The following is a 278-nucleotide window of genomic DNA, read 5'->3' on the forward strand; positions in this document are numbered from 1 at the left end:
AATGAAATTTCGGACAATAAATACAATTAAATCTAAAAAAAAAATAGTCTACCTAGCATATAGGTGCTTCTTTACTATTTCTATCTTCTTTGTTTTTAAATTTATTTTAACGATTTTCCTAGAAATTATTCTTTTTTTACATAATTATCTACATTTTAGGAAAACTAAAGGTGTACATTTAAAGGAGTCCTTTTGGAAGAAGGGGTTTCTAAGGAATATTCATATTTAGTAATTATATCTGAGAATAAAATCTTTAGAAACTTACTCGTTTTTGAAAT

At 23.7% G+C, this 278-nt stretch overlaps 1 protein-coding gene across 1 annotated transcript in view; it reads right to left on the reverse strand.

Moving 5' to 3' along the window:
* Nucleotides 1-278, reverse strand: part of LOC136795260 (43 kDa receptor-associated protein of the synapse homolog) — a gene marked incomplete at both ends in the record, with an annotated part of 80,961 nt that overhangs the window by 33,639 nt on the left and 47,044 nt on the right. The window lies entirely within an intron of this gene.

This window comes from Halyomorpha halys, unplaced genomic scaffold (assembly GCF_000696795.3).
Source record: "Halyomorpha halys isolate HHAL.00 unplaced genomic scaffold, Hhal_1.1 Scaffold1027.1, whole genome shotgun sequence".
Taxonomy (NCBI): Eukaryota; Metazoa; Arthropoda; class Insecta; order Hemiptera; family Pentatomidae; genus Halyomorpha; species Halyomorpha halys.